Source organism: Halichoerus grypus, chromosome 14 (assembly GCF_964656455.1).
Source record: "Halichoerus grypus chromosome 14, mHalGry1.hap1.1, whole genome shotgun sequence".
NCBI classification, from domain to species: Eukaryota; Metazoa; Chordata; class Mammalia; order Carnivora; family Phocidae; genus Halichoerus; species Halichoerus grypus.
The window spans coordinates 6,478,292-6,501,826 of record NC_135725.1 but is presented as its reverse complement, the minus strand read 5'-3'; the positions used below and the strand labels follow the sequence as shown (position 1 = coordinate 6,501,826).

Below are 23,535 nucleotides of genomic sequence, written 5' to 3'. Positions count from 1 at the left end.
GTCTCTGGGTGGGGGGCCGCGGTCGACCGTCCACCTCCCTCCCGCCCCCTGACCCCCGCTGTGCCCCCGCTCGTGGCTGTAAACTTCTCGGCGAGAAAGCCTTCCTCTTGGAGGGGAAGCCGGCCACGGCGTGCTTGCTGTTGCTGTTTGCATCCCTGTGTGCTCGTATCCCCCATCCCTCTCCCCTCACGGCTCTTCAAAATGTTCTCGACGTCGGGACAGCCTAGGGAGGAGCATCTATTTCCCCTGGATTTCTGCGGTAATAACGGCTGCTGCTTTTTTTTAGGTTTCAGAAGCAGGCGAGGGAACAAGATGTGAACTGTTGCGCTTCTGAAGAAAAAGGCCCTTCCTCCCCTTCCCGCGAAGGTGGGTTTGCGATCCCGGCTGCTGGGCTGTGCGGCGGCGGGGAAGCGAGTGTGGCGAGCCGGGAGTGCGTGCGTAGGAAGGCGGGAGCGTGTGTAGACAGGCAGGGCTCCTGGCGGTTTACTCCTCTGCAAATGGCAGTGCCGAACTTAGAATGCTGGTCCGGGAGGGCGACTCGGGGTGCTCGCTGTTGCTCTCTGGGATCCTTTAAGAGGCATTCGCTGCTGCTTGCTCCTCTGATCGTACAAGTCGCAAGGCTCTGCAGAAGACGCGTTGCCAGTTACCCTTTCTCCTCGAGCAGCCAGAGACTGTTAATCTTTCAAGGAGGAACGTTTTCAAGTAATAAGAGATACCTATTGAGAGAACACGTTAGCTGTTCTTGCGGGGTTTCTGCTACCACATTGAATGCTTCCTGGGTGGTTTTATCTGCCTGAGTTTGCTGTGTCGGTTGAATTTACCCAGTTTGCTTTCCGGTGGTGGTTAATCAGTCCGGAGAAACTCCTTTTCTCTGAATGAAAGGACAGAAGCGGCTGACTATGTCATAGAGGGGAGGAGAAATGTGGAGAAGGAAACTGGAAGTGGGAATACGAGAGACGACAATTGCTTTTGGTTTCTTAATAGGTTTGTACAAGTGAGTCGTTGGGCTCCTGCAAATATCCTATGCAACACCCAGCAGATTTGAAGATGAATAATCAGCTTTTGACCTCTCTTTCCCCACTCCCTTCACCTTTTATCACGAGTGTGAAAATCACTAGCTTGCGTGTGCGACGTGTCTGTTAGAGTGTAACGTACCGTCAACTGCATGTGTCCAGCACTTGCCTTCATAGTACAGGAAGCTGCAGTCCTTGCTGACTACATAAGAATGTGAACCTTGTTTTTGTTCGACCTGAATGCCCTGTGTTTGGAGTTCATAGCATGTTAAAATTAAAATTAAAACAAACAGAACAGTTCGTTTCATATACTGGGCTTTCCTAGTGACAGAGACGGGTGTCTCAGGTATGGGAAGGGAACATGGTATCTCTTCTCTGCTTCCTGGCTGTTGCTGAAAGGGGGATGCTCTTGAGGCAGAATAGGGAAGCGCATCGGCTCTGGAGTCACATCTGGGTTTGAATCCTGGTGTTCCTGCCACTTAATAGTTGTATTATTTAAAATGTCTTTGAGCCTCACTTTTCTTAAAAGGTCGTTGTGACGATTCAGTAAGATTATGCAGGGGAAGTGGTACATTGCTTGGCTGCTGTGAAGTCTTGGCTGCTGTCGTGGGCCGGGCAGGCAAAGGAGATTTAGAGAAGGGCTGAATCACTCTGCATAAGGTGGTCTGCCAGAGACCAGTGTTTCTTCCTCTTTAGTAGAAGGAGAAAAAGCACTTACCGGTCTTGAACTGGTCAACGAGGTCTTGGAGCCTTTTTATGGAAAGGTTCCGCTCTTATCTCTCCTTGACACCCCTCCCCCCACCATTGTGCCGCCTCTACCAGCTATTGGGCTGCCCTCTTGTGGTTAACTGTGCTAAGAACTTTCTTCTGCTCCTCCCCTCTTACATTTTTTTTTTTCTCTTTTTAGGCCCCTTGCCTTTGCTCCCAGTTTCCCAAACTGTGTGCTGAGGTGCCCCAGAGCAGCAGTGAACTCAGGCTTGAACTATTAGTTTGAGGTAGTTCACCGTTTCAACATTAAATCGACACATTCCTTTCTACAATGCCCTGTCTTTACAAAGCTGTTTTTTTAGAGATTGCTCTGATAAAAAGCAGCTACTGCATGAGAATCAATGTGGTACAGGAAATCAGAGTGTGATGTTGTCCGGTTTGATTCCCAGAAGTTGTACAAGGCCAGACAAGCACTAAGTTGTAAGGATATTAAATGGTTTGAATTCACCCACTGAAGTATTTCTTTTGGCCTAGGAGTCCTGTGAAAATACTACTAAAACTAAGAACTCCCTGAATGGAGAAAGTTTGGGGACTTTTGCCTTAGCTTTTGGTTGACTTTTCTGATACACACAAAAATTTTTTTAAATGGAAAAACTGCATTTTTTAATGTTGGTGCCTAACTGATTCCTGTCCCCACCAAAAGTATTGATACAATTATTGATAAAATTATTGATACAAAGCTAGTACCAGCTGATCATGGCTTAGTATATTTCCTCTCCTATTTAATATCTTTATAACATCTGCCCAGTTCTTTCATTTTAAAACAAATTCTATTGCTTATTTGTTTTTCTAGTCACTTCCTGGTTTTTCCAGTCCTGCTTTTCTAGTATTTTTGAATGTCTCCTAAACTCACCATGCCCCAAATGAAAAATCATCATTTTTATACCCCTTTGGAATTTCCTTCTGTCCTGCTCATATAGGCTTTAAATTAGGTATCATCTGGGACGCCTGGGTGGCACAGTCGGCTAAGCATCTGCCTTTAGCTCATGATCCCAGGGTCCTGGGTTCGAGCCCCACATCAGGCTCCCTGATCAGCGGGGAGCCTGCTTCTCCCTCTCCTGCCTGCCGCTCCCCCTGCTTGTGCTCTCTCTCTCTCTCTCTCTCTGTCAAATAAGTAAAAATCTTTTTTTTTTAAGTAAATAAAATCTTAAAAAAATAATAAATTAGGTATCATCATTAAACTACCTCTTTCATTCACCTCTTGTATTAAGCCATTCAACATGTCCTGTCCATGTATCTTTTGTCCCTCATAGCTCTGCTTACCTAGTTTACCCCCAGGACTTATTTCCTCAGCCTAGATTATTGAAAGTCAAATCAGCCTCTCAGAATCCAGCATCTCTTTCTTCTGTTTATCTACAATAGAAATGTCACTAATACTCCTTATTGTGGCATTTCTTTGTCCCCAGATCTTCAGTGGCTTTGCACACTCTACTTGTTAAATTTAACTTCCTCTTCTTGGCTCTCAGGATACTTGGTCATTATTCCTGCCCTGTTTATTCAGCCTTTAGTCTAAGGACCCTCAAGGAGCATTCTCTGCTGCAGTCTTCAAGCTGCTTTCCATATTTTCTAATAATAGTTATGCTTATTTCAGCTTTTAACTTCCGTTTATGTTTTCCATCCTTCTTCCACCAAGTCCAGTTCTGTATCTGTACCACTCACTATTCCATAATGAAGTAGAGCCTCAGTCTCATCTGAAAAAACGAGGATGACTGTAGTACTTTTTCCATAGGGTTGTAGTGAGAATGAAGTAAACTAATACATGGAAAGTCTTCAAGACCAATGCCTGGCACATTAAGCACACCTTAAGTCTTAGCTTTTATTATTGTAATTATTAATTATTGTTTATTAATTATTAATAATTGTTATCACTATTATTATTACTACTATTACTATGACTATACTCCCAGTTAAAATTCTCCCTCATTTCTGAAACTGTTTCTCACTAAATATTACCTTTTCCTTTCTATATTTCTATTGTTCTTTTAAGTCACAGAGGATCTTCACATAGTTTATTTATATATCCTGATTTGGTTGTTTGATAATTATTTCTCTAGTGTTAACCTTATCTTTTCTAGTTGATTGTATTTGCTGTGAGGAACACATACACAGAGTGCTGAACACATGAGGAGCATTCAGTAAATGTTGTGTATTAGACAGGAACTTCAGTCAGTCACCAAACAAATATTTATTAATATCTACAATGTAGAAGGTACTTTGCTATGTTCAAAGAGATGCAGAAAGATATAAAATAGGTTCCTTTAATTGAGAACTTAAAATGTAACTGGGAAGGTAAGATAAATAATAAAAGTTATAGATATTTGAGACCACTTAGAGTTGAAGTGAGCAGGGAAGGCTCCAGAGGGGAGGTAAAATCAAAACGAGGCACGATTTGATTTTGCATAAGAGGAAGACCTTGTACAGATGGTAAACAGAAGCAGATTATGCACAACATTTTCACAGAACTGTACATAAAACAATTTGAAATGAAGGTTTGTATGGCAGGGTAGTAAGAAAGCAGGTTGATAATATAGATTGGAATTAGATTATGGATGCCTTTAAGTGCTAACATGAGAAGAATGTACATTACTCCATAGGTAACAGAGAAGCTTTGAAAGTTTGGATTGAGAAAGAGCATGCTAAAGGAAGTATTTTGGGAAAAACAGTGGCACCAGCGCTGTGTATGGTATGAATTGGAAAGAGAAGTGATAGAGCTAGGAAAATAATCTAGGCCTAGTGTTTGGATTTAGTGAAAATAGGACTGGAGAGATGTCACATAAGACTTCATTATAGACTGGATAGGAAAGGAGCATGTGGTGGGGGGTAAGGGGGAAGAGGAGTAATCAAAGATGACTTTGAAGTTTCGATCCTCAATGACATAAGAAATTGAAGAGTATTGGAATGCCAGGGCATCTGAGAATATCTGGGCTAGTCCATGGATTTTGTGCATTAGGAATCTAAGGCCCAGAGAGATTTAAAAATGTGTCCAAAGTTACTCAGCTAGTTAGTGACAAAGAAAGAACTAGACTTTTTTAAATGGCGGTACTGACAGAGATAGGAATGAAAGTATTAATAGCTGTTTGAAGAGGTACAAACGGCTGGACTTATATTTTGGATATGTTGAGTTTGAGGTGACAGTGGGATAGTCAAGTGAAAACAGATAGCTAGGCAGTAGATGAGTAGAATGTGCTAGAGAAATTTAAGGCTGGAGTTGTGGTGGTCAGAAAGAAGAGCAGGGGACCTGAAATTGAGCCTTGGGGATCGCCCATAATTACAGGGTGAAAGAAGAGGAACCAGCAAAAGAGACCTAAAAGGAGTGGTTGGCCTGAGAGGCAAGTGTGTGGGTAGGTTAAGAGGGTGGGAATGATTAACATGTCGATCATTGTTGATCACTGCTAAGAAATGAGAAGAGTTAGAACTGAAAAAAGGCCTTAAAAATGTTCCTAACATGAAATCTAGAAAACTAGAAGAAAATCGCTTATATTTTTCCCATGCACAAATAGCCACTGTTAATATTTTGTTCTCTCTAGTATAATAGATGACCTTTGGATTTGGCAGTTGGGTGAATAATGGAGACGTCTATCCAAAGTTCTCATCACTGGTACTAAAGATGAGTGAGAATTTTAGGCATAATAAAGACAGGAATGTATTTTTGACAGTGTCTGTCATTCATCTGTGTCCTTTCATATCACACTATGTAGGTACTGCTATTCCCTGTGGGAATTAGCCTTACACTTACATTATTTGAATGAGTAGACATTCAGTGGTTCTTATTAGACCTTTAGTGGTCTAGCAGGTTGGACAAGTGATCTCTGGGTGCGTTTGTATTGGTAAAATCTGAATAAAATGGTAAGGTATTTCTAAAAGGAAAGAGAAATCCTTGGTAGATAACTTACAGAAGTGAAGGTAGCATGGTAAGAGTGTTCAGATGAGGAGAGCTGGAAAGAGCAAAAGGAAGCATTATCTGTTATTAAAGCCTGTACAGTATAGTTATCAGAGGTGGACTAGGTTGAGATAGTCCATGGGCTGTTTGTTTTGCTTGAATGCTTATTTTGATTTCCCAAGGACATACTTTGGCCTGCTTTTTTGCTATCAGTCCTTGGGATTAGGGTATTCATTATTGCTTACTAAATGACTTTAATAAATTCTGATTATGAAATAAAATACCACTAGGTTGTATTTTGTAATTTGAAAGTCAGTGTGATGTGAAGAAGTGCACTGTTTTGGAAATCAGGGGGGAATAGGGACTAACTGCTGTCAAAATGAGTTTGAGCAACTCATGTGATCATTGAGCCTTTTTTCCCCCTCATTTGGAAAATGAGGGAATGGAATTAATCTTTTTTTAAAAAACTTTGTTTACTTTAGAAACGTGGAGTCATATGGTAAAATGTGAATAAACTTAAGTAATGGCTTACTACAGTTTATAGCAAAAAACAGCCTCTTGTACCTCCCCTAATTCTGATGCCTGTTTTCCAGTAAACCACTTTCAGATTTCCTAAGTGTCTTCTGGTGCTTACCTCCATATTTCTAAATAACATAATCCACCATCAGTAACACCCCTCCTCATCCTGTATCTGTGCCTATACTCTGCCCTTTTCCCATTTATTTGTTAAAGATTTTATTTACTTGAGAGAGAGAGAGCAGGAGAAGGGGGAAGAGTAGAGGGAGAGGGGGAAGCAGACTCCCCGGTTAGCAGGGAGTCCCATGCTGGGCTCGATCCCAGGACCCTGAGATCATGACTTGAGCCAAAGGCAGATGCTTAACTGACTGAGACACCCAGACACCCTTGCCCTTTTCCCCTTTAAAATTAATGAATTGGTCAGGGGCGCCTGCGTGGCTCAGTCGTTAAGCGTCTGCCTTCGGCTCAGGTCATGATTCCAGGGTCCTGGGATTGAGCCCCGCATCGGGCTCCCTGCTCCGTGGGAAGCCTGCTTCTCCCTCTCCCACTCCCCCTGCTTGTGTTCCCTCTCTCGCTGTATCTCTCTCTGTCAAATAAATAAAATCTTTAAAAAAAAAAAATTAATGAATTGGTCAGTGTTGCATCTGAGGCTTCTCCATCTACTTGTGTAGAGAAACCCATCTCCTTTTGCCTTCATGGACTCTGCTATTGTATTTCTCCCTCTTTTTCTTGCATTCTCAATTTTTCCCTCTACTGGCTCATTTCCATTAGTATGTATTCTGGTTGCTATTGCTGTTTGCTATTGCAAAACTTAGTGATATAAAACAACTATTTTATTAGGCTCACAGATATTATGGGTCAGTAATTCAGATAGGGTACACCAAGAATGCTTTGTTTTTATTCCACAAAGTCTAGAACCTCAGTTGGGAAGACATGTTGGCTGGGAGTAACTTGAAGGTGGGGGACTAGAATCATCTGGAAGTGTCTTCACTTCCATGTTTGGTAGTTGCTGCAGGCTGTTGACTGAGATCTCAGCTGGGCTGTTAGCTGGAGCATACTTGGGGCCTGGACTTCTGTTCAACATGGGAGCCTCATTGTACTTGGCTTTCTTACGTGGTGAGTGGGGTTTTAAAAGCAAATGTTCAGTGAATATGGGTGAGGTAGGGATTGGACTCCACCTGTTAACTGGTCACATGTGAAAGAAAACATGTGGGATGGGAGATACTGTTTTGGCCATCTCTGGACAATACTGTTGCCATAGTTTGCCTTTTTTGCCACACTTCACATGCCTCTCACATGCAAAATACACTAACCCCCTCCTTGGAGACCTCTAATTTACATCCCATCAAGACATCAGCATCTAGTATCTCATCATCTAAGTCAAGTCCAGATGCTGTTGAGGTTCCTTGGGTATGGTTTCTTGAGAATTATTACTCTTTAATCAAGACCTGTGAAGAGACAAGGACTAGGCCCCCATGTGATTAACATACAAGATTGGAAAGGCACATGTTAATTGCAGTAGAATTCCTGTTCAAAAAGAGGGACAAGGGAGGCATATGATAGTTACTACAGCAATTCTGAAACCCAGCGGGGCACATGTTGGCAGTTCCTTGACTGGGGCTCAGTCCTACTGCTTGTAAGTTCTTCCAAGTGGGCCATGACTGCTTCTTTTGGTTGTTGATTTCACCTTCTGAATCATTCTTTTTTTCCCAAAAGAACTGATGTGTCTTTGCAACTGAGTAACCATCTGAGCTTACTTCCTGCCTATAGTCATTCAGGATCCAAAAGCCTCATTTTAGGTAGTTACTGTCCCTTTCATTCTAAGCTGATGTAGCTCTTTTAAAAAGTTTGTGGACTTCCTGTGTATCAGTTCATAATCTACTCTATCAGACAAAAGCCATACCTACAAATCTCTTAGAGGAGCCTTTTCTTACCTTAGGCTCCCTGTGAGGCTACTGTGGAACAGGACCCTTAAGATCCTTAGGTAATTTTTTTGTCTGAAAGGATCAATGAAGTACTAACTTAGATCTTTCTGAGGTTTTAACAGTGGATCTTACAGTCCCACTCTAGATTTAATCTTTGCCCTGAAGCTCTTTCTTACTTTAAGAACACTTTGCTGGCTGAAAAGGGTATTCTGAGCCCTTTACATTTACTTGAAATTGCATTCAAAAAGTGAATGGCTCATTCTTTAGTTCATCTCTCTACTCTCTCAACTAAAAAGGCAACTGGAAGAAGCCACCTGCTTCTTCAGCATTGTACCTAGAATCTCCTTAACTCATTAGGTATGCATTACATTTCCCATGTTACCGTAGGTGATAGTTTTGCCAAACTTTTCGCTATTATATAACAAGGGTCTCCTTTTATTCTGCTTTCCAATAGCATTTTCCTTCCTTGCCTTTAAACCTTTAAACTTGCCAATAATGTTGGTTTGGGGGCCAGACTGAGAATCACTGATTTGGAACAGGTTGGCACAGGAACAGCCCTTTTGTGTCTGTGATGTTGCTGTTCACAGCTTTTCCTGATAGGCCTGGTACAGTCTTGGAAACAGGGTTGCTGTGTCCTGAAGAGTCGGACAGTAGCTCTTAGCCTTGCCTATCTTAGGTAGTTATGCTGTGCTCTTTCTTATTGGTGTACCATGTTTGATTTGTCCCTGATACCTTTGGAGTTTTTCTGAGAAATGGAGCAGTGGTGCAGCATCAACTTATTAAAATACATTTTAAGCCTTTAAAAAACCAAACAAATAGGGGTTGGCAAAGTTTTTCTATTAAGGACCAGATAGTAAATATTTTAGGCTTTGTGGGCAAGATTATCTCTGCAGCAACTACTCAACTCTACCTTTGTGGTACACGAGCAACCATAGACAGTACATAAATGAATGGACTTCTAAAGATTTATTTACAAAAGCAGTCAACTGGCAAATCTGACCTGTGGACCAAAGTTTGCCAGTTCCCATTTTATGCCACTACTTGACTCCACAGTATCTTCAAGCTACTGCCCCATTGTCCATTCTCTTTAAAACTCTTTGAAAGAGTTGTCTGTATTTTCTCTTCTTTTTATTCACTCAAAAATTTATCAACTTTTTTTAAAAAAAAGATTTAATTTATTTATTTAGAGTATGTGAGAGAGGGGTGGGGCAAAGGGAGAGGGAGAGAGAAAATCTCAAGCCAACTCCACACTGAGCACGGAGCCCCATGCGGGGTTCAGTCTCATGACCCTGAGATCATGACCTGAGCCAAAACCAAGAGTTGGGTGCTCAACTGACTGAGCCACCCAGGTGCCCCTGGGCACATAATATTCTGAAATAAAATGCTGAGGATATAATGAAAGCCATGATGTAAGCTATCATTTTTAATATCTTCATAGTATTTTTATTGGCTAAGTACACAATATGTTATCAAATCGTTTTAATGTTATTTAAATTTTTTTTCATTATTATAAAGTGTTTCATAGAATTCATAAATATGCATCCCATTACTCTTATCTTTTTTAAAAGGATAGAGTCTTAGATATTGTTTCTTTCATATCCTTGCCAACACTGGGTATTGCCAGTCTTCTTAATCTTTGCCAGTCAGATAGGGCAAAAACAAACATTTTTATTTACCTTTCTCTGATTATTAATGATGTTGACCGTGTTTTCATTTTATGGAATACTTGTTTTTTTTGTGAAATAACTGTTCATGTTCTTTGTCTGTTTTTTTTTACTGATTAATTTGATTATTTTTAAACCTAATTATATTAAAACTTCATAGCGTATGTTTTTTTCTCAGCCTTTAAAAAACTTTTGATTACAATGTTTATAATTTTATGTGAGTTTTCAGTCTATTTTCTGTATTGTTGTCTCCTTAGATGTTAGGTTTGGAAATGATGTACATATACAAAAGATTTTTTGGGATAGAAATAATTAAAGTGGATGGATTTAAAACACACCAAAGAAATTTACTGAAAATATCCAATGTCAAATGTTTAAGGGGGCAAATAAGAAGAACAAGAGCTAATGGCAATGGTTTTTAGAGTATTTACAAATATTACAAATATTTGAAAATGTTTTAAGTCATTTTTGAAGAGAAGTATAATAGAAAAGTGAAATAAATGCATATACTCATTGCAGAGATTGTTTTCAGTAACAGTTAAATGTACTTTGAAGTAATGTTTAGATTTTGTTACGTTTACTTTTAGTTATTTTTTAAATTTTCAAGCATAAGTTTCCTTAAGGTCAGTTTTTATAAATATTCCATATGTGCTCAAAAATATATATTTGGTGGAAGGTTGTAATATATTGTCATTTTTCTAGGCACACAAAAGGATTGTGGGGCTCTTAGATATTGGAGATACCTACTCCTTTTTTGATAAAAGAATTTCAAATATTTTCTGTCAGTCCGTATCTTTTGTTTTTATTTATGGTTCCTTTTCTCTAGAGAGATTGAAAATTTAATGTAATAGATTTTTTTTTTATTTGAGAGAGAGAGAGAATGAGAGAGCACATGAGAGGGGGGAGGGTCAGAGGGAGAAGCAGACTCCCCATCGAGCAGGGAGCCCGATGAGGGACTCAATCCAGGGACTCCAGGATCATGACCTGAGCTGAAGGCAGTCGCTTAACCAACTGAGCCACCCAGGCGCCCCCTTTTTTTTAATGTAATAGATCTTTTTCTTTATTGTACATTTAGAAAACTTGAATGACTTCACTGTCATTAACATGTATAAAAAGGCCAGTTATGTAAGATAGTAAGGAGAAATGGAGACCACAGGGAACTGGAGATCCGTGTTCTGCCTAAGGCATTGAAATTCAAGTGGTCATTAAAAAAACTATTTGTTTATTTATTTATTTATTTGTCAGAGAGAGAGAGTGCAAGCACGCGTGCACAAGCAGGGGGAGCAGCAGGCAGAGGGAGAAGCAGACTTCCCGCTGAGCAGGGAGCCTGATGTGGGACTCGATGTGGGACTCGATCCCAGGACCCTGAGATCATGACCTGAGCCAAAGGCAGATGCTTAACTGACTGAGCCACCCAGGCGTCTCTAAAAAACACTTTATTAGCCAAAGTAAATATGGACTCATACAGCCAATTTGTGTGACTTTTGTTATTATGAGTTTTGGGTTTCTCATTTTGTATAACAGAGCTTTTTGTTCCAGGTAAAAGTCCTGTCAAAGATTCTTCCAGTATTTTTATACTTTATTTTGGAAGTATTTTATTTTGTCATAGATAATTTATTTTTTTTATATGAAGTGTAAGTTTAACATGTTTTCTCTGGTTGTACTGTCAGTTATGCTAGTGCCTTTTGTAAACAAATATCTTTTTTTACTGTATTGAAATGTCATCGTTATTACCTTAGGTTCCCATATATACTTGGATTTATTTCTGAATGCTGTTTTGGTCCACTGATCTATGTGTATACCAGTACTGTTTTGGTTACAGTTTTTTTATAGTAAGTTTTAATATATGATGGGGTAAATTTCTACGATATTTTTCTGACAAATGTATATATGACAAATACGACAAAGAAAAAATAGGAAAAAGCCAGACAATTCATAAAGAAATATACATGGACAACAAGTATACCTGCTTATCTTTACCAATAATAAGGAGACAAAAAAACCCCCCCAAAAAACAAACAAAAAACCCATTCATAATGGTGAGAACTTTTCAATGCCTATCAAATTCACATAGAATTTAACAGGATCTGCATTTTAAAAAATACCTCTGTTGCATTTAATCTTGTGATTAGGCGATACACATGTCGCTATCTAATCAGTGAGATTCTTGTGTTATCCCATATACTTCATTAGTCCTTTTGTACTATTAAAGCTTTTATACAGCTTTTAAAGCATATTTTAGATAAGGAAAGAGGCTGTGTATGCTCAAGTAAAGAAAGATCAGCAAATAACCAACTGCATTTTGTGTACCATCTTTTGGTTTAATGTATCAAATTCACAGAGGACCTTTTTCTTTAGCAAACATTTCTAGGTTTTGGATAATTGAAGTATGTGATACCTCCCCTCCCACAACCAAAGTACTTTGGTTTTAAAGCATTCAGAACCCCTGCCTTTACAAAATGTAGCTGATGGTTTCATACTAAATGTACTTAATATAATAATCTCTACCATTTCTGACTTTATAACATTTTTTTGTCTAATATTTATATTCAAACAAAATGTACAGCATAATGGATTGGATGGTGTGAATATGAGATAAAACACTTAAAAAGTTATCTTTTTAAAAAAGTTTTTCCCTAAATAAATTTTCCTGTATTTTAGATAACTTATTTTTTTTCTTTTTTTTTTTTAAGATTTTATTTATTTTTCAACAGAGAGAGACAGAGAGAGAGGGAACACAAGCAGGGAGAGTGGGAGAGGGAGAAGCAGGCCTCCCGCGGAGCAGGGAGCCGGATGCGGGGCTCGATCCCAGGACGCCGGGATCATGACCTGAGCTGAAGGCAGACGCTTAACGACTGAGCCACCCAGGCACCCTAGATAACTTTATTTCTAGACTCCATTTTTCATATGCCCTGTTAGGAGGACATTCTGTTTTTGACAAAAGAAGAATGTTCACTCTCTCTTTAAAGAACATACAAAATTGGGGCTCCTGGGTGGCTCAGTCGGTTAAGCTGCTGCCTTCAGCTCAGGTCATGATCCCAGGGTCCTGGGATTGAGCCCCGCGTCGGGCTCCCAGCTCAGCGAGGAGTCTGCTTCTCCCTCTCCCTCTGCCTGCCTCTCTGCCTACTTGTACTATCTCTCTGTCAAATAAATAAATAAAATCTTTAAAAAAAAAAAAAAAGAACATACAAAATTCAGTCAGTTTACATGTAATTAATGTTATTAAAAATAGTGTAACTCATTTTTCAAGCAGAAATTGAGGAAGAACAAGTTCTGGACCAAGTAGTCAATAGAGCATAGACCACATCTCCTTTTCTCCGTTTGTTCTCTTTAATAATAGCATAACTGTATAGCATGGCTGTAGTTGGTGCTGTGAGTGGTCCACCCTTCTACCCTGGGAGCTTCAGTATGCTTGAGTAAACTTCTGACTGTTCGTATTTGCATCTCTAACCTACTGACTCTTCTTGGAAAGGTAGGAAGCCATGCTTGCAGGGCTTGTGGCACACCAGAAGCGCTGTGAAATTAACACTCCTGGGTGCAGCCTCAGCCACTGACTCTCAGGGCTTGGTATTGTATAAATGCTACACTTGCTCCCTTGGGTGGAGTAATTCTGAGACATGTTTTATACTGTTGCCTAGAGTTTTTCTGAGAGATTAAGCCCACTGTGGTAGCTGGCTTAAGAGTGCAGTTTTATTGGCTGCCTTCCCTTTCTCTATACCACTTCTCTGTTTCTCTGCCATTGTTACCTAACTTCAAAACTAATCTACTTTCTTTTGAATCCTGTATCAGGTTTTGCTTCTAGGAATATTTAAACTAAGACAGTATGACTTTGGGAGTAGTGTGACCAAACTTCAGTGAGAAGTTTCACTTTTCAGCAGTTTTATTTTTCAACATATATGAATTGCAATACTTTTTTTTTTTTTTTTAAAGATTTTATTCATTTGACAGAGAGAGACACAGCGAGAGAGGGAACACAAGCAGGGGGAGTGGGAGAGGGAGAAGCAGGCTTCCTGCCGAGCAGGGAGCCCGATGGGGGGCTCGATTCCAGGACCCTGGGATCATGACCTAAGCCGAAGGCAGATGCTTAACGAATGAGCCACCCAGGCACCCCCCTGCAATACTTTTTTTAAAAATTTTTTAATTTTTATGTTAATCACCATACATTACATCATTAGTTTTTGATGTAGTGTTCCATGATTCATTGTTTGTGCATAACACCCAGTGCTCCATGCAGAACGTGCCCTCTTTAATACCCATCACCAGGCTAACCCATCCTCCCACCCCCCTCCCCTCTAGAACCCTCAGTTTGTTTTCAGAGTCCATCGTCTCTCATGGTTCGTCTCCCCCTCCGATTTCCCCCCCTTCATTCTTCCCCTTCTGCTATCTTCTTCTTCTTTTTCTTTTTTCTTAACATATAATGTATTATTTGTTTCGGAGGTACAGATCTGTGATTCAACAGTCTTGCACAATTCACAGCGCTCACCATAGCACATACCCTCCCCAGTGTCTATCACCCAGCCATCCTATCCCTCCCACCCCAACCCCCACTCCAGCAACCCTCAGTTTGTTTCCTGAAATTAAGAATTCCTCATATCAGTGAGGTCATATGATACATGTCTTTCTCTGATTGACTTTTTTCGCTCAGCATAACACCCTCCAGTTCCATCCACATTGTTGCAAATGGCAAGATCTCATTCCTTTTGATGGCTGCATAATATTCCATTGTATATATATACCACATCTTCTTTATCCATTCATCTGTCGATGGACATCTTGGCTCTTTCCACAGTTTGGCTATTGTGGACATTGCTGCTATAAACATCGGGGTGCACATACCCCTTCGGATCCCTACATTTGTATCTTTGGGGTAATTACCCAGTAGTGCAATTGCTGGATCATATGGTAGCTCTATTTTCAACTTTTTGAGGAACCTCCATACTGTTTTCCAGAGTGGCTGCACCAGCTTGCATTCCCACCAACAGTGTAGGAGGGTTCCCCTTTCTCCGCATCCCCACCAACATCTGTCCTTTCCTGACTTGTTAATTTTAGCCATTCTGACTGGTGTGAGGTGGTATCTCATTGAGGTTTTGATTTGGATTTCCCTGGTGCTGAGTGATGTTGAGCACTTCTTCATGTGTCTGTTGGCCATTTGGATGTCTTCTTTGGAAAAATGTCTGTTCATGTCTTCTGCCCATTTCTTGATTGGATTCTTTGTTCTTTTGGTGTTGAGTTTGATGAGTTCTTCATAGATTTTGGATACTAGCCCTTTATCTGATATGTCATTTGCAAATATCTTCTCCCATTCTGTCAGTTGTCTTTTGGTTTTGTTGACTGTTTCCTTTGCTGTGCAAAAGCTTTTTATCTTGATGAAGTCCCAATAGTTCATTTTTGCCCTTGCTTCCCTTGCCTTTGGTGATGTTTCTAGGAAGAAGTTGCTGCGGCTGAGGTCGAAGAGGTTGCTGCCTGTGTTCTCCTTTAGGATTTTGATGGACTCCTCTCTCACATTTAGGTCTTTCATCCATTTTGAGTCTATTTTTGTGTGTGGTGTAAGGAAATGGTCCAGTTTCATTATTCTGCATGTGACTGTCCAATTTTCCCAACACCATTTGTTGAAGAGACTGTCTTTTTCCCATTCGACATTCTTTCCTGCTTTGTCAAAGATTAGTTGACCATAGAGTTGAGGGTCCATTTCTGGGCTCTCTATTCTGTTCCATTGATCTATGTGTCTGTTTTTGTGCCAGTACCATACTGTCTTGATGATGACAGCTTTGTAGTAGAGCTGGAAGTCCGGAATTGTGATGCCGCCAGCTTTGCTTTTCTTTTTCAACATTCCTCTGGCTATTCGGGGTCTTTTCTGGTTCCATACAAATTTTAGGATGATTTGTTCCATTTCTTTGAAAAAAGTGGATGGTATTTTGATGGGGATTGCATTGAATGTGTAGATTGCTCTAGGTAGCATTGACATCTTCACAATATTTGTTCTTCCAATCCATGAGCATGGAACGTTTTTCCATTTCTTTGTGTCTTCCTCAGTTTCTTTCATGAGTATTTTATAGTTTTCTGAGTACAGATCCTTTGCCTCTTTGGTTAGATTTATTCCCAGGTGTCTTATGGTTTTGGGTGCAATTGTAAATGGGATCGACTCCTTAATTTCTCTTTCTTCTGTATTGTTGTTGGTGTATAGGAATGCCACTGATTTCTGTGCATTGATTTTATATCCTGCCACTTTACCGAATTCCTGTATGAGTTCTAGCAGTTTTGGGCTGGAGTGTTTTGGGTTTTCCACATAAAGTATCATATCATCTGCAAAGAGTGAGAGTTTGACTTCTTCTTTGCCGATTTGGATGCCTTTTATTTCTTTTTGTTGTCTGATTGCTGTGGCTAGGACTTCTAATACTATGTTGAACAGCAGTGGTGATAGTGGACATCCCTGCCGCGTTCCTGACCTTAGGGGGAAAGCTCTCAGTTATTCCCCATTGAGAATGATATTCGCTGTAGGTTTTTCATAGATGGCTTTTATGATATTGAGGTATGTACCCTCGATCCCTATACTCTGAAGAGTTTTGATCAAGAAAGGATGCTGTACTTCGTCAAATGCTTTTTCTGCATCTATTGAGAGGATCATATGATTCTTGTTCTTTCTTTTGTTAATGTATTGTATCACGTTGATTGATTTGTGGATGTTGAACCAACCCATAAATCCCACTTGGTCGTGGTGAATAATCCTTTTAATGTACTGTTGGACCCTATTGGCTAGTATTTTGGTGAGAATTTTTGCATCCATGTTCATCAAGGATATTGGTCTGTAATTCTCCTTTTCGATGGGGTCTTTGTCTGGTTGGGGATCAAGGTAATGGTGGCCTCATAAAACGAGTTTGGAAGTTTTCCTTCCATTTCTATTTTTTGGAACAGTTTCAGAAGAATAGGTATTAATTCTTCTTTAAATGTTTGGTAGAATTCCCCTGGGAAGCCATCTGGCCCTGGGCTTTTGTTTGTTGGGAGATTTTTGATGACTGATTCAATTTCCTTAGTGGTTATAGGTCTGTTCAGGTTTTCTATTTCTTCCTGGTTCAGTTTTGGTAGTTGATACATCTCTAGGAATGCATCCATTTCTTCCAGGTTATCGAATTTGCTGGCATAGAGTTGTTCATAATATGTTCTTATGATTGTTTGTATTTCTTTGGTGTTGGTTGTGATCTCTCCTCTTTCATTCATGATTTTATTTATTTGGGTCCTTTCTCTTTTCTTTTTGCTAAATCTGGCCAGGGGTTTATCAATCTTGTTAATTCTTTCAAAGAACCAGCTCCTAGTTCCATTGATCTGTTCTACTGTTCTTTTGGTTTCTATGTCATTGATTTCTGCTCTGATCTTTATTATTTCTCTTCTTCTGCTGGGTTTAGGCTTTATTTGCTGTTCTTTCTCCAGCTCCTTTAGGTGTAGGGTTAGGTTGTGTACTTGAGACCTTTCTTGTTTCTTGAGAAAGGCTTGTATTGCTATATACTTTCCTCTTAGGACTGCCTTTGCTGCATCCCAAAGATTTTGAACAGTTGTGTTTTCATTTTGATTGGTTTCCATGAGTTTTTTTAATTCTTCTTTAATTTCCTGGTTGACCCATTCATTCTTTAGTAGGATGCTCTTTAGCCTCCATGTATTTGAGTTCTTTCCCACTTTCCTCTTGTGATTGAGTTCTAGTTTCAAAGCATTGTGGTCTGAAAATAGGCAGGGAATGATCCCAGTCTTTTGGTACCAGTTGAGACCTGATTTGTGACCTACGATGTGATCTATTCTGGAGAATGTTCCATGGGCACTAGAGAAGAATGTGTATTCCGTTGCTTTGGGATGGAATGTTCTGAATATGTCTGTGAAGTCCATTTGGTTTAGTGTGTCATTTTAAGTCTTTATTTCCTTGTTGATCTTTTGCTTAGATGATCTGTCCATTTCAGCGAAGGGGGTGTTAAAGTCCCCCACTATTATTGTATTGTTGTCGATGTGTTTCTTTGCTTTTGTTATTAATTGGCTTATATAATTGGCTGCTCCCATTTTCGGGGCATAGATATTTACAGTTGTTAGATCTTCTTGTTGGATAGACCCTTTAAGTAGGATATAGTGTCCTTCCTCATCTCTCATTACAGTCTTTGGTTTAAAATCTAATTTGTCTGATATAAGGATTGCCACCCCAGCTTTCTTTTGGTGTCCATTAGCATGGTAAATGGTTTTCCACCCCCTCACTTTCAATCTGGGGGTGTGTTTGGGTCTAAAATGAGTCTCTTGCAGACAGCATATCGATGGGCCTTATTTTTTAATCCAGTCTGATAGCCTGTGTCTTTTGATTGGGGCATTTAGCCCATTTACATTCAGGGTAACTATTGAAAGATAGGAATTTAGTGCCATTGTATTGCCTGTAAGGTGACTGTTACTGTATATTGTCTGTGTTCCTTTCTGGTCTGTGTTGCTTTTAGGCCCTCTCTTTGCTTAGAGGACCCCTTTCAGTATTTCTTGTAGGGCTGGTTTTGTGTTTGCAAATTCCTTTAGTTTTTGTTTGTCCTGGAAGCTTTTTATCTCTCCTTCTATTTTCAATGACAGCCTAGCTGGATATAGTATTCCTGGCTGCATATTTTTCTCGTTTAGTGCTCTGAATATATCCTGCCAGTCCTTTCTGGCCTGCCAGGTCTCTGTGGATAGGTCTGTTGCCAATCTAATGTTTCTACCATTGTAGGTTACATATCTCTTCTCCTGACTCATAAGTTTTACTATGAGATGTTGGGGTGTTGACCTATTTTTATTGATTTTGAGATGGGTTCTCTGTGCCTCCTGGATTTTGATGCCTGTTTCCTTCCCCAAATTAGGGAAGTTCTCTGCTATAATTTGCTCCATTATACCTTCTGCCCCTCTCTCTCTTTCTTCTTCTTCTGGGATCCCAATTATTCTAATGTTGTTTCGTCTTACGGTATCGCTTATCTCTCGAATTCTGCCCTAGTGATCCAGTAGTTGTTTATCTCTCTTTTCCTCAGCTTCTTTATTTTCCATCATTTGGTCTTCTATCTCACTGATTCTCTCTTCTGCCTCATTTATCCTAGCAGTTAGCACCCCCATATTTGATTGCACCTCATTAATAGCCTTTTTGATTTCGACTTGGTTAGATTTTAGTTCTTTTATTTCTCCAGAAAGGGTTTCTCTAATAACTTCCATGCTTTTTTCAGGCCCAGCTAGTATCTTTAAAGTGATGATTCTGAACTCTAGATCCGACATCGTACTAATGTCCGTATTGAGTAGGTCCCTGGCAATTGGTACTACCTCTTATTCTTTTTGTTGAGGTGATTTTTTCCATCTTGTCATTTTGTCCAGAGGAGAATAGATTAATGAGAGAACAAAATGCTGACAGGGTAACAATGTCCTCAGAAAATATACTCTAAACAAATCAGAAAAGACCTGAAGCCAGGGGAAAAAGAAAGGGAAAGAAAGAAAAAAGAAAAAGCAAAAGAAGCAGAAAAAGAAAAAGATAAAAACAGGAAAAAAAAAAACAGAACAAAACAAAATAAAACCAGAATATGATCAAATATGATCAGGCTGGTACTTAGATCAGTGCCACACACTAGATTTTGGGTGTATTTTGGTCTGTTAAAAGATAGTGCCTCCCAAAATTTTAAAGAAAGAAAAACTGATATATGTACAAAAATAAGGGTTGATATGATGAAGGGATGGAATATGACTGTAAAGATGAAAATTATAAAAAATTTTATAAAAGGAATTGTTAAGAAGTTGTTTGAAAAAAGAAAAGAGGATTTAAAAAGAAAAAAAGAAAGGAAAAAAAGGGAGAGAATGTTATCAGGCAGGAGAGTAGAACAAAACCATACACTAGAGATTTAGGGTATATTTTGATCTGTTAGAAGATACTATCTCAAAATTTTAAAGAGAGAACAACTTATATATATATATGCCAAAAATACGGGTAACTACTATGAAGGGATAGAATATGACTCTAAAAATGAAAAATAAAAATGTTTTTTTAAAAAAGGGATCGATAAGATGTTGGTTGAAAAAGGGAAAAAGAAAAATTCAAAAAAAAGACAGTTAAAAAAAAAATTAACTTTGAAAGACTAAAGAATCATGGTAAAAAAGCCATGGATTCTATGTGCAGTATTCCCCTAGCGCTGGAGTTCTGCCGTTCTCACTGATCGGTAAACTTGGTCTTGGCTGGCTGTTCTCGCTGATCTTTTGGGGGAGGGGCCTGTTGCCGTGGTTCCCAAATGTCTTTGCCGGAGGCGGAATTGCCCCGCCCTTGCCCGGTCCGGGCTAAGTAATCTGCTCGGGTTTGCTCTCAGGAGCTTTTGTTCCCTGCAAGCTTTCCGTACAGCTTTGGAGGAGGAGAGTGAAAATGTCGGCCCCCCAGTCTCCGCCCCGGAGGAACTGGAGGAGCCGAGAACTCGGGGCCCCGCTCCTCAGTGCGCCCCCAGAGAAATGCCGTCAGTCACTCCCATCTCCCCGGTCTCCGGCCGCACTCCGTGCTCACCCAGCCTGTGACCGCGCGTTTCTATCTCTGGCACCCGACCCCATGTGGAGTCTCCAAACCCAGCAGATCCCCGCGGTGCGCTCCCGCACCTCTCCCTCCGGGGGAAGAAGGGGAGTCTCCCCGGATCTGCCGCTTGTTGGGTCCCTGCTGGAGGAGCAGTGGCCCGACTGTGCCGCAGATCATGGTTTATGGCAACCCCGAGCTGAGAGCCCGCGCCTGGGCTCCGTCTCTGCAGCCGGCTTCCCCGCTCCGATACCCAGGAGCTCTGCCGCACTCAGGCACCCCCAGTCTTTCTGTGACCCGAGGGTCCTGAGACCACACTCTCCCACGCGGGTTCCACCCCTCGCTTAGCCACCGGAGTGTCGTCCCTCAGCAGAACCGACTTCTAAAAGTTCCGATTTTGTGCTCCGCGGCTCTATCACTTGCCAGAAGCGGCCGTCGGAGGCCCCTCCCCCGCCGTCTATCCTCCCGAATATCGCCTTGGATTCACTTCTCTGCACGTCCTACCTTCCAGAAAGTGGTTGCTTTTCTGTTCAGAGAGTTGTTGCTATTCTTCTCTTCGATCTCCTGTTCAGTTTGTAGGTGTTCAGAATGGTTTGATCCCTATCCAGCTGAATTCCCAAGACCAGACGAAATCCAGGTCTCCTACTCCTCCGCCATCTTGTTCTGCCCCGCCCCCCACAATACTTTTTTCACCCTCACTGCCTATATGATTGGAGGGAAAACAAGGAAAATGAAGAAAGAAGAGAAAAGGAAAAGAAAAAGCTCTAGCATTGTCTAATACAGTGTGAGGAGAAGGGAAAGTGCTTATCTCCAGGTGAGATTATTTCAGTTTATTGCATTTAATTCTTACAAAAATCCTATGAAGTGTAGTGGCCGTTATTATTTTTTAAGAGATAAAAACTGAGCTCAGAAAGATTAAACTGATTTCAGAGAAACATCACAGGAGACAGGATTCAAACCACTTCCATTTCAAACTTGGATCCTAACCCAAAGGCTATATTCTTCTTTTTTTTTTTTTTCTTTTCATTTTAGTATTTGAAAAAAATTTTTTTGGAAATATTCTTAACATATGGGAAATTAAGAAAATAAAATAAATTATTAACCTGTATCTGCCATCCAGTTTTAACAATATTTGGCTACTTTTTGCTTTAGATCTTATTTTTTTAAAGAAATAAACATTGTAGATACAGTTGAAGCTCATCTACATATTCCTACTCCTGTGTCTCCCCCATTTACCTCACTAGAGGTAACTATTAGCGTGAAGTTAGTATCATTTTCATGCATATTTTCAACTTTGACTGCATATATGTATCAGCGAATGATACGGTAGTAGTAAATCATGGGTTTAAACCTTAAATAATTATATCTTGCTACAACTTGCTTTTTAAACCCCTCACTTATCTTTATGATATTCATTTATCCATGGTTTGAGATATAGCTCTAGTTCATAAAATTGATGAATAATTATGAATCATTATGAATTATTATGATTATGATGAATAATTATGAATAATGTATGAGGAGTCTACAATTTATATACCATTTTTTCCTACTCATGAACATTTAGGTTATTTGTTTTATTATTTTATTATAAAGTTTTCATTTTAATTTCAGTATAGTTAACATACAGTGTTATATTCATTTCAAGTTTATATTATAGTGACTCAGCAATTCCATACATTTCTCAGTGCTCATCACGAGCGCCCTCCTTCATCCCCATCTCCTGCTCCTCCCACCCCCCACCCACCTCCCTTCTGGTAACTGTCAGTTTGTTCTTTAGAGTTAAGAGTCTGTTTCTTGCTTTGTCTCTCGCTCTTTTCCCCAGAAACACGGAACACTTCATGAATTTGTGTGCCATTCTTGCACAGGGGCCATACGAATCTTCTCTGTATTGTTCTCATTTTAGTATATGTGCTGTCGAAGTGACGCACTATTTGTTCTTTTATTATTACAAAATAATGCTACTGTGAACGTTATGCAGTAGTACATTCATTTCTCTAGGGTTATAACTAGAAATGGAATTTCTGGTTTGTAGGATAGTTATATCTTCAGATTAATTAGATGCGCCTAATTGCTCTCTAAAATCATTTGTTTGAAGGGTTCTACATCTTCTCATCCACACGTGGTATCTTCAGACTGCTTAATTTTGGTAACCTGATGGGTATGATTTGGTATCTTAGTTTGCATTTACTTAACTACAAGTGAGATCTACCATCTTCTTTGTTTATTGATCTATTCATATCTTTTGCTCCTTTTCTCATTGAGGTTTCTTTTGCTTATTGATTTATATTTGTAGTTATCTTCTTTTAGTTTGGCTTATAATCATAGGGATCAGTACCATTTGGCACCTGTCAGCTTGATAAAAATGTCCTTTTTTGGTTAACTTTTCTGTATGGTTTTGTTATGTGTCTCTTCTAAGCACTGTATACCTTGATTTAAAAAAGGAAATCTAGTCTGGGGTGCCAGGGTGGCTCAGTTGGTTAAGCATCTGACTTCCGCTAAGGTCCTGATCTCAGGGTCCTGGGATCCATCCCTGCCTCAGGCTCCTCACTCAGCGGGGAGTCTGCTTGTCCCTCTGCCCCTCCTCCTGCTTGTACACACACTCTTTCTCTCTCCTCTCTCAAATAAATAAATAAAATCTTAAAAAAAAAAAAAGAAATCCATTCTGATGTTCTTTGTCTTCTAGAAGGTGGGTTTCATTGGCTTATTATTTATGTTTATTGTATTTGTCGACATTTGGACTTAAAAATTTTTTACTATCTTTCCTTGCTTTTAATTTTCTTTTTTCTGCCTTTTTTTAGATTATAAATCTTTTCTTTCAATTGTTAACTTAAAAATTTTTGACATATATACTTAAATATTCACTTTTATAAAAAAGCCCAGTTATTTAGTATACTCTTACTAAATAGGCAAGGAGGAATCAAATGCCCTCTGTCATCTTAGTCTCATCTAAAGTTTCAGTTTTATGTTTCTTTTTAAGTTTTCCATTTTTAAAAATCTGTCAGTACCTAATACCACTTTATTGTATTTAGAGATCAGAATCTTTAAACAAAAATTTTTGTAGTAAATGTTACAAACACCTTTGCTTTTAAATATATGTGAGATGAATTGTAAAACACAAAATGAAATCCGGGACTTCATTTCCTGAAGTTTTCTGATGGAGTAACTTGAAAACACTCATTAAGAAATGCTAGATGAAATATAACAAACATCCTTTAAAAAAGCTTTTTTCTTAGGGAGAATTTTGAACATACAA

At 39.6% G+C, this 23,535-nt stretch overlaps 1 protein-coding gene and 1 non-coding gene across 3 annotated transcripts in view; one reads left to right on the top strand and one right to left on the bottom strand.

Moving 5' to 3' along the window:
* The window catches only part of JAK2 (Janus kinase 2), a 151,363-nt gene that overhangs the window by 582 nt on the left and 127,246 nt on the right, over positions 1-23,535 (top strand). For both annotated transcript variants that reach the window (XM_078061495.1, XM_036101216.2), the window contains exon 2: positions 287-366. The gene's annotated coding sequence lies outside the window, so the exon portion shown is untranslated. The remainder of the gene's footprint in view (positions 1-286; positions 367-23,535) is intronic.
* On the bottom strand, positions 22,103-22,210 carry LOC118541566 (U6 spliceosomal RNA). The gene has a single exon (XR_004920166.1). It is a non-coding gene; the product is annotated as a U6 spliceosomal RNA (small nuclear RNA).